Source organism: Patiria miniata, unplaced genomic scaffold, assembly GCF_015706575.1.
Source record: "Patiria miniata isolate m_02_andy unplaced genomic scaffold, ASM1570657v1 HiC_scaffold_29, whole genome shotgun sequence".
NCBI lineage: Eukaryota > Metazoa > Echinodermata > Asteroidea > Valvatida > Asterinidae > Patiria > Patiria miniata.
The window spans coordinates 864,491-879,232 of NW_024037068.1; the positions used below are offsets into that span (position 1 = coordinate 864,491).

Sequence of the window (14,742 nt, forward strand, 5' to 3'; positions counted from 1 at the left end):
AAAAGAAATGGGCTTCCCTGCATCCGTTGAACACGTGTGTTTCGTGTACAAAACACGTATTAAATCTGTTTGAGTGCGTACAATTTCACGATTTTAATTCAATTTAGACCCTCGACCCTTTTGCAATCAAATTCTGAATAAGTAAATCAGTAATTATTTACTGAAATCTCGGAATCAAACTCGTGTTAACATTATCAGACTGAACGTTACGTCTAAGCGTGGATAATGGCAACGTGTACAGCTAGAGTTACATATATAATTATGCAGAACAACGAATTAAACAAGGATGGGTTTGCTCGAGTGGTAAGGCTCCGGATTCCCAATCAAGCGACCGAGGTTCGATTCCCAGTCCCAGCAGTGACAGTCACTTTTGTTAAAAAAAATAAAATAAAATTTGGAATTGTTTAACTAAGATGCCTGATTTGTTATGTTCCCGAAATCAAAGAGGTTTTTTTTTTTCGGGAGGAGGGGAGGGGTCTTTTCGACACTCTTAAAGGCATAGACATGTTGGGCAAAGACATCATTTTAATCAACAGGAGACCAAAAGATACTCAAAGTACATCTGATATGGTTTCTCAATGCATAATTTATTATTTACATAAATGACGGATACTTTACAGACACTGAGCAGTAAATAATATACAAAAATCAAGCCAGCCCCACCCCCATGATGCATACCCGCCCATATTGCCGTACACACACGCTATAGCTAATGCGCTAACATACTTAGTGCACTGAATCCGGTGCGAGAATGAAATATTATATAGCGCCACCTACGTTGGAAAGAGGAAAGTTTTGGCAAAATTTTTCCAAAAATCTTACATCGACTTTTTAAATAGGGCGAATTTTTGCATTTTGAAACTACAGTTGTTTTCAGTATGTAATTTCCTCTTCAAAAAGTATCATTATGTGGGATAAAACGCTGCCTAAGTGCTGTATTTTGTGATTTTCCGCTTCAATATTCCCCATTCAGAGGCACTCAAACGTGAAAAAAGATAGCGGCGTTTAATCCTTTCGCCTCAATTGAAACATTTTATTGTTAACGCAAGATTCAACAAAGGAAATTGACAAAAGAAATGGGCTTCCCTGCATCCGTTGAACACGTGTGTTTCGTGTTGAAAACACGTATTGAACCTGTTTGAGTGCGTAGACAATCACGATTTTAATTCAATGTACACCCTCTACCATTTTGCGAGCAAATTCTGATCAGGTGAATCAGTTATTATTTACTGAAATCTCGGAATCAAACTCGTGTTAACGTTATCAGACTGTATGTTACGTCTAAGCGTACATAATGGGCAACGTGCGCAGCTACAGAAGCCTATATCTTACAGTTATAATTATGTACAACAACGAAATAAGTAAGAATGGTTTTGCTTGAGTGGTACGGCACTGGATTCTTAATCAGACAACCAGGGATCGAATCCCAGCTGGAAAATTTTTTTTCTTCAAAAAAACCAACCCACTACACATTGAAATTTTGAAATTGTCTAACTCTGATTTGTTTTGCTCCCGAAATCAAAGAGGTTTTTTTTGTTTTGTTTTTTTGTTTTTGTTTTTGTTTTTGTTTTGTTTTGTTTGTTGTTGTTGTTTTTTGTTTTGTTTTTTTGGGAGGGGGTTCTTTTCGACACTCTTAATGGGAGAGAATAGGGCAAAGACATCAATGCAATAAACAGGAGACCAAAAGTTACTCAAAGTACATGTGAAATGGTTTCTCAATGCATAATTTATTATTTACATAAATGACGGATATTTTACAGACACTGAACAGTAAATAATCCTCAAACAAAATTCCCAGAGTTTTGTCCAGGAAAAAAGGGCAAAATTACCATCGCACATTTCACAAAAATTCAAGCAATACATATCCATCCATTAATGTGTGTATTTGGAGTAGACATTATACAGAATAAAGCATGTTGGATATGTAATCAGGAGATATATGTCATCAAACTCAAAAGAATATTTTTTGTTCATCGCCGTATCCAATTTAAGGCAACATACATTCTGTTCGTAGATCTATCTTTTTAACATGACGGGTGTATTTTATTCACTTTTTGTTTGCACCCAAAAGTCACAGCGCCCTCTGTCGGTCAGACAAAAATCCAATTACCCCAACATGATGCAGATTTTATCAAAACCTTTTCAACAAACATACACACTAACTGGATAACGACAACAAAGTGTGTCAGAAAAAGACTCAAATTCGGAATGAAGTTTTTGTGATTAATTAAACGCTTAGGCCTATTTTGTTTAAATAATATTAAATGTATTCTTTCTTGGTTCACGTCAATTTTCAAATGGGTTGTGTCACATTTTATAGTTAATAATATGACGCAATTTCAATCCGAAACAATATGTTGTTCTTGAGTTATCGTCTCAACAAAAAGTGTCAAAAGAGACTAAAATTCAGAATGAAGTTTTTGTGATTAAGTTAAACGCTTAGGCCTATTTTTTTAAAATCATATTAAATGTATTCTTTCTTGGTTCTTGGGTGTCGGGGGTTTCGCCTTTTTTTCAAGATTTTCTATGGCAAAATTTTCTTTGACAGGGCTCCCCCTATGGATCCGGGCCTGTTCTGGTTTCAAGCATTCCTGGCTGGGATATATTCTTTCACTGCCGGTATTTCAAAAGAAATTTCGGGGCCACCGATATGACTAAAGAAAGCACCTTACAACACAACGTTCCCCTTGTTCGGAAAGAATTAAAGAAAACTAATCAATCAACATCAGTTTGGCCTGCTCTTTTGCTTGGAAGATATTTGATTTATTGACGCTCTCAATACTAAAAGTTCACAAACGCAAGCTGAAAAGTATGCATCAACGTATTATGGTTTTTAGATATATCCCCAAACCTCTATTATTATATGTATACCCAGATAGTAATAACCGATTACAAGAATTATATACGAAGAACCAGTTAAGGTAGAGATTAAAAAACCAGGAATCAGAAAAATTGAAATGATGTATTTGATCTTAAGTGAGGTGTTTGTAGATATCGAATACTGCAGTCTGGCACATTAAAGAATCCTTTCGTATCAAATAACAAAAACCCTGAAAAAGTACACAATGTTTAGCCTTTGCTTAACCTGTTTTGACATATTACGTCTCATAGAATACGTATTCTTTAATTAAATCAACGTCGTTGCAATAATTATGACTCGATGTATCTCCAAAGTCAATGTCAATATTGGTACGAATAATTCAATGACATGTGATCAACGATCCACCCATCAGATGACGGGGATTTATTCAGGTGTTGTATAATATAGAATATACATAATTCGCGCGTTTTATAAGCAGCAGCATAGAAACGGAGGTTTTGGCCTGGTGTGAAACCTCACTGAATTGTGCTATTTTTGATGAAATATAACTATCCGACGCACAGAGGTTGTCTTAGAAGAGGATTACAAGAATATAGACTAAAGGTACAAATTACTGCAAATCCTTGAGTTCGATTTGGGATCTTGTACTCCACGGTAGATCGGTGGATCCCAATCTGAAAACGAAAACCAGGAGAGAATGCTTTGAAATGAGTATATTTTGCAGAAAGTAAATTAGAAGGCTGTATTTGATGTTTGGTATTGTTTCAAGGTTTGTTTATCTGTTCATCTATTAGGTTTTGACGATGTTGACGATTAACAACTGATAAACAAGACAATTTGTGACCTGCATTAACGAATTGAGAGTGAATCAATTATCACTTGTTGTAAAACAGGGTTTTTTTTAAAACGTTTTACTAAATGAGCCATTGTACTCGAAATTTTTGAAAGAGTTGAATTGACACCAACTATACATGTAATCACAGATAATATTTATAGCCTACCTAAGAACTAATAAGGGTAGACCCAAGTTCAATCGGCCTTTTGGTATGGACGCGATCCGCCTTAAGAATAAAAAAAAATGTAATAATTTTAATACACATCAGCTGCCAGATTATGAATAGAAAGCTTGCAAAGAACGCCCTTACTGTGGACAGGCTTTGTTACTGAAATTCAGTGACATGAGACTACAAAGCGTCGACTCCAGCGTAGTATCAAAGAGGCACATATAAACCTGTCATATTTATCTTCGTTCGTCCCCACGTCCGCTCTAACCCTTTCCAGGTGCCAGACTGCAGACCAGTAAATAGGCCCAAAATTGCCCACGCAGGCCAAATCACGATTTGTGTGCCCTCAATTTTTGCTATTCGAGCATTTTAAGGCCATGAACTTGAAGATTTGTAAAAAAAAAAAAGGATGGGTGGAAGCCGTGCACAGGGCTGTGAGCTCTAGCTTATACTTCTGGGAAATTCGGAGGAAATTGATCCCTACAAGTGCTCTATTTTGCAATGGAGCGCAGGCTCGGATTACGATAAATATTAACAAAAAATGACAGATGATGGAAAAAAACCTCACTGTCTCAAACACCTGGGAGAGTTGTGAGTATTTGTAAATAATTTTTGGAAGTGTACGCAATTACCACTGAGGTCTATGGCAGTCTATTTATTTGTCTGCACCCTAAAAATTTCAAAATGGACGCGGCCACGCACACCTCGGCAGTGTTTTTTTTTTCAGTGGGCGGGACCTTTTGGGGGCACTAGCATTTCAACAGTCACCAGGGGGCGGATCCACAACAAATGCCCCTCACCAATTTCGCCTTGATGGAAGCGCTTTATCCTCAGCACAGCCTGGGAAAGCGCATATTTTTATACAAGCTGCACATGCATGTTTAGGTCTGATATCGATCTCTAATAATTTTTTTCTACCGAAATATCAATTAAGGATCCTTCCTCTTGACGTGAAAGTGTTTTTCTTTAGGGGATAGCAAAATGTCGGGTATATTTCACACAAAAACATGTGGAGGAAACGCAGATGCCGCAAAGCATGTTGGGTAGGTCACTTCCCACGTTCGACGTACATACAATCTGTGCGCACGGGTCATGCTCCCCCGGAACTTGCCCGGGTCAACTCATAATGGTAAAGAAAAGCTGTCAAAAAAGTTCGAATGTGGTTTTTCCCTGGTGAAGGGACTGATGAACAACAACTGTCCAAAATATTTTTGAGGTTTTTATGGCCCTTGCAATTCGGGGTTTGTAAAAGTCGAGGGGCCGGCTCAAAGCATGAAGTACGTCGATATCGAGCTGGTATTTTTTTCGAAAAAGATTCTCCTCCTTTAATTCTTACCTGGGTCACGCCTATCCAAGCCGCGTTCGTAGCCTTTAAAAAAAGAGAAAATTACAAATAAATATTCAGTAAAAATATTCTTCAAACATTATCTTATAATAGTGATGAATCCAGTCTACTTCAAACACCAGGGACGTGTATTGTAAATGCCTTTGACAAAGCTGACAGCTTATGATTTGAATTGGGACCGGAGGATTATAAATAGACTTGCAGGGACGTACTTGTAAGGGTCTTGAGATAGATTCGACTACATCCCTGGTATCTTATAATTATGGTACAGGCCTATACTGTAAACAATTTGCCCGTAATTTTACGATTAAAGCACTGTCAAACGGGTTGGCAACGTAACAAAAAAAACCCGTAAAATTACGGTCAGTTATAGGTTTCCTAAAATGACGGTGACCGCAATTTCAACACGAATTTCCCGTGAATTTATCGGCCGTTTCTAATTTGTAAAACAGATCGAACAACCATTGCTATTTCACAGACTTGCACCAATACTAACTCTGATTACGAAGAATCTTACCTGCCTTGCGCTCCTCCATTTTTTCCAGTTACTCACTCAGCAAGGCACGAACAGTCTCATCTAAAAACAATTCAAGAGGGAAAATGTACGTGAAAATGGGCTGACATCATGCTTTTGTTGTAGGTCTTTAGCGTTCAGTGTATCTGCTGTTGGAGACACCCACTTGGCCTACACTTTTTAGCCTCAATAAAATCTAAAAGCGGGGGGGGGGGGGGGGGGGGTACTCTTCCAAATTGGGGCGCTCTTGACCATTATTATGCATACTGGAAAATATGTGCCGAATGTAACGGCGCATTGTATTGCTTTTGGAACTTGATTTTTGTTTCATGTCAGAACTTTCTAACCATTTATGAAAATAGTTACTGGAATTTTTATTTTTTTTTACAAACATCTGCCGGGGGGGGGGGGGGAGATCCCCCCACACTGGTTTGGTGGCTGGAGGCAACATGTGCAGATCTTCAATAAGTCACCCGAATATATATATTTTTGGGGTAAAAGAAATTATGAAACGGCAATAATAGTGTAAATAATTATTTATATTCGAATGGAACTTTGGACGGTTGTATTGACCGATATCACATAATCCGTCCTCGATAATGCGTTCCACAACCATCTTAAAAAGAAAGTTACAAAGAAAGTAACCGAATTAGAATGTAGTCTTTTTTTAATTATGTGTCTCTCTCCATTTTATAAAAAAAAGCCTACAGATAAAGTACATGTTATTGACTGGTTACTTTGAAAATTTCATGTAATTTGCATTGTTTTCCCCAAGTTAGGCCTATGTGTATTTTAATAAAAAAAGATCATACCATTCGGCTGTCCACCACCGTTCTACGAACTGATGACTACCCATTATTGAATACAATGAAACTTTGGACGTTTTCGTAGCTCCATGAATGAACGAAAAGTTGCAAAGGAAAACGACCAAAATCGCCACCATATTTCAGAGAAAACAAGTTGACTTGTTCCTCATATTCAAACACGACATCTGACAGTAAGAAGAATGTTTTAGTCTTGACTCAAATTATTAAAATCTCAATTGTAATTTATCAGTGCCTGTGTGCAGTCTGCAATTCTCACTCAGCTCGATAACTTCCAATGGAATTGCATAGACAGCTATAAGGACAGCTTCTATAAACAGGCATAACTTCTAATAGCGTGGATCAATTTCAGTAATTATTTTTTTTTTATCCAGGTGCCAGTGGAAGAACCTGCTCTTTTATGAAATACAGTAGCCTACAGCGGTGTATCAAATCTGACTGCTTCCTAAGAAAAAACATTAATCCGGGTCACTTTCTTTTTGATTCACCCTGTATATATGCGTTTACTAAGAACATATTTATTGTGGAAACATCGACTAAACCCTCTCACCTTTCTCCTCCATGTAGCCATGGACCTGGGCCAGGGCAAGGCACATCACACAAAGAACAGCAACAATCCAAACCTTCATCTTGAAGCCGTAGATTCAACTGCGAAGAAAAACAAACAAAATGTATCTCGACTTGTTCTGTGTACTTGAACTGATTTCCATTATTCGCCGGAAACGCTAGTACGCTATTAATGAAAAGCTTGTTTTGATCGTTGTATTAAAGCTTTTGACATTATATTTTTTGCAATAATTTATTAAACCTTTACCTGTTGATTTGTTTCAGTTCGTAAAAAGAGATACAGTGACTGTTGCACCAAGCTGCTTTCGATGAAGTCCGAACACAAACTTTCAGAAATTGCTGCAGCCCCCGGTTTATATAGGCCCTTTTTCGCATAGAATTAGGCGGTACACAGGGGTCAACTATCTATATGCCATCCATGGTCAAGTACAAAAAGTAAGAATCTGTCTCGATTATTATTTAAATCACACCTGAGCATAAAATAGGGGTCCTAGTATATTATGATGGGTGGGGACAATGGAGTGGCGTGACTTTCATCCAGGTCAGAGGTTCTATTATCATGGGATGGAGCAGTGGCTACGCCGGCCACTGGGATGGAGGGGTCGGCACAGAGAACAGTAGCATCCAGTAATAAAATCGCAGCTTTGTCAGACTTTGTGTGAGTTTTGAGGACAATGGGAACTTTCAACGAATACGCTTCCACCGCTCAGGCATAAAGGGTCTATAAATTATAAGTGAACTTCTTTCACTGCCGGTATTTCAAAAGAAATTCCTGGGCGATATGACAAAAGAAAGATTTCCATTATTCGCCGGAAACGCTAGTACGATATTAATGAAATTAGCTTGTTTTGATCTACGTATTCAAGCTTTTGACATTATATTTTTTTGCAATAATTTATTAAACCTTTACCTGTTGATTTGTTTCAGTTCGTAAAAAGAGATACAGTGACTGTTGCACCAAGCTGCTTTCGATGAAATCCGAACACAAACTTTCAGAAATTGCTGCAGCCCCCGGTTTATATAGGCCCCTTTTCGCATAGAATTAGGCGGTACACAGGGGGCAACTATCTATAATATGCCATCCATGGACAAGCCTACAAAAAGTAAGAATCTGTCTCGATTACTATTTAAATCACGCCTGAGCATAAAATAGGGGTCCTACTATATTATAATGGATGGGGCCAATGGAGTGGCGCGACTTTCCTCCAGGTCAAAACCAAAATCAAAATCAAACAATCAAAATCAAACAATGGCCACTTCAGATTCTATTAAAATACTTTTCTGATACGTTTCATGCCAGTTTGACACACTCCCCAAATATGCACCCGCTGTAATGAAATATTTAAATTCATGTTAGTTATGTAACCGAACGCGGAACAATTACACATTATGTGCATGTTCTCAACTTTAGGCTTTGAATACAGAAAAAACTTCATAGGAGCAAGAGTGTATAGGCCTATATGCATTTGAAACAAATGAAACAAAATATCCCCTCATAATTTTAAAAGCTTTTGCTAAAAAATAATCAGGGGAAAGTGGCCAGGAAACGCCTCAGACTGCACCACAGAGCATCTACGATCCAAAATTTCCCGGGGCCCTTAAGCGGGCCCCGGACCCCACGCCGTAAGGGCTTCGCGCTCCGGGCTCGCATTAGTCCTCCGGCCAAATTTCCTCTATGCTATTATTTCACCCTAGCGGTGCATGCCCCCACCTTTTTGGTACCTTCAGCAGCGAATGGCTGAGGCTCGGACCATGGGCGTCGCCAGGATTTTTTCTAGAGGGGGGCAACATTTTTTTTTGCCAAAAAATGCTTGTATTTCTCAACACATTCTCGATTTATCAGTTTCAGAGGGGGGCAGGGACATTTTGCCCCCCCCCCAAACTCATTAAATGTACACCACTTTGTCTTCGCGCCTCTTTTTCTTTTCTTTTTTCCCCTTTTTTTTCTTCCTTTTTTTTCTTCTTTTTTTGCTTTTCCAGGGGGGGGGGGCAAGTGCCCCCCCCCCTTGCCCCCCCCCCCTCGCGACGCCCATGGCTCGGACTACAAGTGGCCCGAATCCCATTCCAAAATAAAAAGTTGTGAAAAAATACGAACATGGCCCATGGTTCTCAACTTTGAGTACATAACAAACTTTATAAAGAACAAAAAAATAACAAATTCCAATGGAATTTTCGATGTTTAAAACATTTTCTAAACGGTGGAAAGTGGCAAGTAATCGCCTCAGATTGCACCACACAGCATCTATAATCCAAATTTTTCCGGGGCCCTAATGCGGGCCCCGGACCCCACGCCGTAAGGGCTTCGCGCTGCGCGCTCGCAGGTCCTGGACCCTTCATTACAATTCGAATACGCTTCCACCGCCCAGGCATAAAGGGTCTATAAATTGTAAGTGGACTTCTTTCACTGCCGGTATTTCAAAAGAAATTCCTGGGCGATATGACAAAAAGAAAGCACCTGACTAAAGGGGCACTGGGTACCGGAATGCATTAATTAACGACAACTAATCAATCAACATCAGTTTGGCCTGCTCTTTTGCTTGGAAGATATTTGATTTATTGACGCTCTCGATACTAAAAGTCCAAAAGTAAATTAAGCTGAAAGTATGCATCAACGTATAATGGTTTTTAGATATACATGTATCCCCCAAGACCTCTATTATTATCATATGTATAGGCTATACCCAGACAGTAAAAGCCGATAACAACACCTATATACCTAGAACCAGTTAAGGTAGAGACAGAAAATACAGGAACAGACAAATCGAAATGATGTCTTTGATCTTAAGTGAGGTGTTTGTAGATTTCGAGTACTGCAGTCTGGCACATTAATAAGAAATAAGAATCCTTTCGTATCGAATGAAACCATAGCCTTTGCTTAACCTGTTTTGACAGAGTATTACGCATTCTTTAATAGAATCAACGTCGTTGCAATAATTATGACTCGCTGTATCTCCAAAGTCAATGTCAATATAAACGAATACCAACTAATAAACTATATACTATAGTATAGAATATCCATAATTCGCGCGTTTTATAAGAAGCAGCATAGAAACGGAGGTTTTGGCCTAGTGTGAAACCTCACCGTCCAGAATTGTGGTATTTTTGATGGAATTTAAAACGTGTGTTTTTATACTATCCGACGCATAGAGGTTGTCTCAGAAGAGGATTACAAAAATATAGACTAAAAGTACAAATCACTGCAAATCCGTGAGTTCGGTTTGGGATCTTGTATTCCACGGTAGATCGGTGGGTCCCAATCTGAAAACGAAAACCAGGAGAGAATGCTTTGAAAATTGATTTATTTTGCCGAATGTAAATTAGAAGGTTGTATTTCATGTTTGGTATCACGGTTCCAAGGTTTGTTGATCTGTTCATCTATTACGGTAGGTTTTGACGATGTTGATGATCAACAACGAGATGAGAGTGAAGTAATCGTTACTTAGCTTAAACATGGGTGTAAATATTTTAATAACAGTGTTTAAACTTTTTTTCACAATGAGTGATTGAACTCGAAATTTTTGACAAGATTTCAATTGACGTTCCATCCTAAATGATATTTTATAGCTTACCTAAACAGGGTAGACCTCAACTCCATCTGCGTTTATGTATGGACGCTGTCCGCCTTAAACAAAACAAAACACATAAGCCGTCAAAAACGAGTAGAAAGCTTGCACAGGGCGCCCTCATTGTTGACAAGCTTTGTTACTGAATTCAGTGACATGAAATACAATGTGTCGACTCATGCGTACTCCACAGTGATGGCGTGCTATGCAAACTTAATATTTTCGTTCGACCTAACAGTATAACTATCTTTTCAAAGAAACATGTGGACGAAACGCACACACCGTTATCATTGTGGGTAGGTCACTTATTATGCGATCGATGATACAATCCGCGCGCACGGGTCATGCGCACGCGGAAGTGTTGACCAGGGTCAACTGGTCAAGACAATCTGTCCAATGAGAGCTCGAATGTGGTTCGCCCCCCCCCCCCCGGTGAAGAGATATGATGAACAAAATCTGTCCAAAGATTTCTGAGGGTTTTTTTGGCCCTTGCATTTCGGGGTTTGTAAAAAATCAAGGGGCCGGCTCAAAGCATGTGACGTCGAGCTTATATTTTTTTCGAAAAAAATTAAAAATCTCGTTTGATTCTTACCTCGGTCACGTCTATCGAATAAGCCGCGTTCATGGGCTTTAAAAAAAGGAGAAAATTATAAATAAACATTAATACAAATATTCTTCACGCTATATATCTTGGGATGTATGGTACGTCCACACCACCAATTCACCATGCATGTGTCCAAGAACGTGCGGTACTATTGTAATGTTTGTCAAAGCTGACAGCTTATGATTTGAATTGGGACCGGAGGACTTGTAACGGACTTGCAGGGACGTACTTGTAAGGAAGGGTCTTGTGATAGATTCGACTACATCCCTGATATCTTATTATAGATAGGCCTATACAATCTATTTCAAAAGGTAAAATTCGTATAAAGCTTCACTCCGTCCGACTGAATCGTTTGAGAAGAGAGGGAGTTACAATGATTCAATCGGGAAGATGGAATTAACGCTCGAGTTTTGACTGAAGTAAGTGCGAATAAATAAAAGTGATTTTCAATCTCAATATTCTAGTTATAGTGTTATTCTTAATTGCGAAATTCTTGGGGCTTCGATCCAGGTTGTTTTTTGTTCTCATTAGGACCCTGATATAGAATAACTCTCTTACTTTTTAAATTTGCATCAATTCAGTAACTCAGTTTACAGTAAGTAATAGTGTTGTTATCTCCCGAGTCAGAAAGGTTTCTGTTGAGGTTATACTACTGGAATTGGGGCAAATGATGTTTAAACATAATAGGAAAAACGTTCTAATTTGAAAAACAGATCGAATAACCATTGCAGACTTGCACCAATATTAACGTTGATTATGAGGGATCTTACCTTCCTTGCGCTCCTCCATTTTTTCCAGCAATTCACTCATCAAGGCACGGACAGTCTCATCTAAAGACAATTCAAGAGGGGAAATGTACCTGAAATTGATGAGCTTATATGCTTTTGTCAAGAACTCAATCCCATTGATGTGTATTTACTCCGAAACCCGAACGTGTTCAGTCCATCTGCTTTGGTTGGGTGACGGAAGGTAAAGTTGTGCAGAGCGCTTCTTCATTAAGTCACCCGAATAAATAGTTTGTTTGTAAAAGAAATAATGAAACGGCTGATAGTGAAAATAATAATTAATATTCGAATGGAACTTTGGACGGTTGTATTGACCCATATCACATACTCCGTATAGAAAAAGTTGGATAAAACACCGCTGGGCACTGTAATTTACCCGGCATTGGTATGAAATTACCTATTGGGTTGAACTTGGGTAAAATCTGTCAAAATATTCGGAAGAATTTGCCCAAGAGTTTCGGCAGAGACAAAGTACATGTTATAGTAACTGTGAAAAGTTCATGTAATTTGCATACTATATTCCCATGCACGTAAAAAGATTCCAGCTGTCCACCACTGATCATTTACCCCTTAATACAATGATGAAACATAGACGGTTTCCTTCCTTCCTAACACCATGAATGAACGAAAACTTGCAAAGGAAAACAGCGAAAACCACTACCAATATAATATATCAGAGAAATAAAAGTTGACTTGTTCCTCATACTTGAACTAAGAACGTATTTTTGTGTGTGGAAACATCGAATGCTTTAATTGCGACTAAAACCCTCTCACCTTTCTCCTCCATGTAGCCATGGACCTGGGCCAGGGCAAGGCACATCACACAAAGAACGGCAACAACCCAAACCTTCATCTTGAAGCCGTAGATTCAACTGCGAAGAAAAGCAAACACAAAGTTCCTTGACTTGTTGATTTCCGTTATTCTTTCGAAACGCCAATTTAATACAGACATAATAATGCAAGCCTGTTGTGATCATTGTATTAACCTTTTGACATCGTACTTTTGCAATAACTTATCAAACCTACCTGTTGACTTTTCAGTTGGTGAAGAGAGATTCAGTGACTGTTGCGCCGAGCTGCTTTGGATGTAGACCAACCCAAACTTCCAGAAATCGCTGCATCCCCCTGTTTTTATAGGCCTTGTCCCCATAGAAATGAGCGCGGCACATGGGACAACTATCTATTGTGCCCTCCATAGACACGTACAAAAACCCAAATGTCTCGATTATTATTCAAATCAAGTTTGATCACAAAACAGCGTCGCTACCTAGTCCATTATGATGATGGATCCATGATCCACCATAACAGACTATGTTTCAACCATAGAGCAAGGACCCAAGGAGTCAGAACTCTTGGGCGATTTACATTTTGACCATTAACATACCAATCCCTCGGGAATGTCTATAGCTACAGCACTGTGACCGCAAGCCTCGACCATTCAAAGCGTGAATGCCAGCGGCCTTTGAACACGATGATCGTCGCCGCCTTTTTAGTTGGTAACCAACAACCTCCCTGTATGCTGCATAATAAGTCATGTCACGTCGCTGCTCTTTTTTGAAAAATATATTTTACGACAAGATAGGTTTTTACAACTGCGCAGTTGTTAGATGTGAGTTATGAACTCAAGTTAGCAATGTGCAGTTGTTGGTGCTTAAAAGCGTTATCTGTCCCTGTAATTTGGAGATAAATTGGATTTCTTTCAGATAAGCTTTCATGTATTTTCAGACATTTTAATTGGCAATATATCATTGATGAAATGTGTTTTCACACTAAAGGTACAGAGCATTTTGTTCTTCATGAAATGATTGTTCCAGTGATGTTGACCACATTTATATACAGTATCATCCAACTGCGAACAAACACTTCAAAATCATTCATTTTTAGCGATGTATGACAACTGCGCATGCGTATTTACCATGGTACTGTCTACGAAGCCATGCAAACTCCTTTTTTTTGGCATTAGTGAGCGCGGATCTCTATTGTGTCGAGATTAGCGTAGTGAGCAACTGAGCAAGCTGGCGCCAGGTGCTTTCTATTGTAGCTTTCGAGCGCGGCGACCATCATTTTACTTTTGAAGTCTTGGAGTACGAACTCCTTGGGTCCTTGCTCTATGGTAGGACCCCTGTTGGAGTATTGGGGGGGGGGGGGGGAGAGTGGTGTGGCATTTCATCCAGGGGTAACCAAGATTCTATTATTATGGGATGGACAGGGTGCTGATGTGAGCACAGGGAACAGAAGCATCCAGCTTTTTATTGCGAGGGTGGGGGCAAAATTAAGGCGTTGTTATCGATGTCTGAACCGTCTTAAACCCACCAAAGTTCTGTCGAGGGGAGGGGCGACGGACCCCCCCCCCCCCAACTGGATACGCCACAAAATATTTTCGTTGGTTATATGGTTCCGGGTCCCCACATTATCGATACCAAATTGTAGGCGGGAACCAGTCTGCCCTCACCTGCGATAACTCAATAAGGGCCGCAAAAAATGTAATTTGTGAAGTAATTACTCCATTAAACTAAATATTAGCTAACCGATGTTTTTTGCGTTCAAATATCTCATTCAAACTGAATAAAACTGGGTTTTGCTAGTAAAAAACTAGCACCTGAATGTATATCTTTTGTGGTGAAACTCGGAAAAAGCACGGATCATTTTAGTACAACTTTCAAGTCAGCCTCCCTCCATTTTGATTTCTGCAGTAAAGTAGCACGTGCCTGCTGC

At 39.2% G+C, this 14,742-nt stretch overlaps 3 long non-coding RNA genes across 3 annotated transcripts; all 3 read right to left on the minus strand.

Moving 5' to 3' along the window:
• Nucleotides 1-3,091: 3,091 nt before the first annotated feature.
• On the minus strand, nt 3,092-5,752 carry LOC119735439. Its single transcript, XR_005272172.1, has 4 exons — nt 5,688-5,752; nt 5,162-5,194; nt 3,823-3,882; nt 3,092-3,495 (listed from the first exon to the last, which is right to left on the minus strand). It is a non-coding gene; the product is annotated as an uncharacterized LOC119735439 (long non-coding RNA).
• Nucleotides 5,753-7,058: 1,306 nt separating this feature from the next.
• On the minus strand, nt 7,059-7,974 carry LOC119735441. Its single transcript, XR_005272173.1, has 2 exons — nt 7,323-7,974; nt 7,059-7,156 (listed from the first exon to the last, which is right to left on the minus strand). It is a non-coding gene; the product is annotated as an uncharacterized LOC119735441 (long non-coding RNA).
• A 1,541-nt stretch (nt 7,975-9,515) lies between these two features.
• LOC119735438 lies at nt 9,516-13,211 on the minus strand. Its single transcript, XR_005272171.1, has 6 exons — nt 13,054-13,211; nt 12,802-12,899; nt 12,013-12,072; nt 11,231-11,266; nt 10,645-10,697; nt 9,516-10,333 (listed from the first exon to the last, which is right to left on the minus strand). It is a non-coding gene; the product is annotated as an uncharacterized LOC119735438 (long non-coding RNA).
• Nucleotides 13,212-14,742: the final 1,531 nt, after the last annotated feature.